Genomic DNA, 1,376 nt, shown 5'->3' with positions numbered 1-1,376 from the left:
TCTCCCCAACCCGTCTTCCCAACCAGTTTGAGGGAGAAAGGCACAAAGGATACATTGGCCAAGTCCTTCCAGACACACTGCTCAAAGCCAAGGTAATGAAGCAGGCCAGCTCAGGGAAATCGATCTCTGGCCAGAAGGAAAACCTGCTGACAATAACAAGTCTACTCTGGAGCAGATCCGGGAGCTGAGGAAGAAGAGATGGCAGCCTTGGGAGGCCTGGCCCTCTCCATGTGGAAGCCTCTGCACTCACCAGCCCCTCAGCTCTGCACCCATCTGGCACGGGGCAGGGGCTGGTAGAACAGCTGCTTGCTGGGCCTCAGTTTCCCACTTGGGCAGAGCAGGGACCCATCAGGCCTCAGGCCCACCCTTTCCAGAGGCCTCCAGTTTATGAAGCCTTTCTAACCTCTGGGTGATGAAGGGACAGGCAGGCCAGCTGGAGCATAGTTGGGGTATCTAAGAAACAGGACACCAGGATGGGGCCAGTCTGCCACCCAGGGAAGAACAAGGAATGAGCTCATGGCATTAAATGGCATGCTGCAGGGGGGCCTTGACTGAGCTGAGTTACAGCGGGGCGATGTCAGGGTCAGAGACATACCTAAAGCCACGTGTATGAGGGTGTGTCAACTGGTTTCCTTCTACTCTCGAGGCACTTCTGCACCTACTCCAGCCCACTGGCCACTTCCCAGCACTCCACTGGGTCACATGTTGCTTGGACATTCCCCAGAGCTGGAGAAGGGGGTGGGGAGGATGATGGCAGGAGGCCCAGGGCAGGGTCAGCAGAGGGGATGCCCAGTGGCCGGATGTGGTGAGTGGCCCCAACCTCTCTCCCCCAACCATCTCAGTCTCTGAGCACTTTCCAAAGCCGCTGGCCCCAAAAGAGGCCTCTGTGAAAATCGAGCCCTCCATCTGATCAGCTGAGCCGGGCCCCTGTGGGGAAAGGAGGCCCCACTGGAGGCCTTTCGAAATGGGCAGGAAGAACAGATGGTCTCAGGCCCCATAGGCGGCAGCTGCCCCCAGTTCCCATCAGGGACCTCTGTGGGTCATGCTGGCTCTTGTGTGTGTGTGTGTGTGTGCGCGTGTGTGTACGTGCACTGTCTCTGGCATCATGTGTGCACGTGTGTGTGCGTGTGTGTGTGTATGTGTGTGTGCATGTGTGTACCAGAGTCATGTAGGACATTTAGGTGGTCCCTAAGCTGTGATGGGGGTGGGGGATGGGTGAGAAACTCCAGTGAGGCAGGCCAGTTGTGTAGTTCATTAATGACTGTAAAATGCTCTGCTGTATTGAGCTATGTTCTGAAGGACCCGGCAGGGAGGCAGGGAGGGGGATACTCAGAGGATGAGCCTTGTGGAGCGTGGCAGGGAAGAGAGAATTCTGG

Source organism: Pteropus vampyrus, unplaced genomic scaffold (genome assembly GCF_000151845.1).
Source record: "Pteropus vampyrus isolate Shadow unplaced genomic scaffold, Pvam_2.0 Scaffold4414, whole genome shotgun sequence".
Taxonomy (NCBI): domain Eukaryota; kingdom Metazoa; phylum Chordata; class Mammalia; order Chiroptera; family Pteropodidae; genus Pteropus; species Pteropus vampyrus.
Note: the sequence above shows the minus strand (reverse complement) of the source record.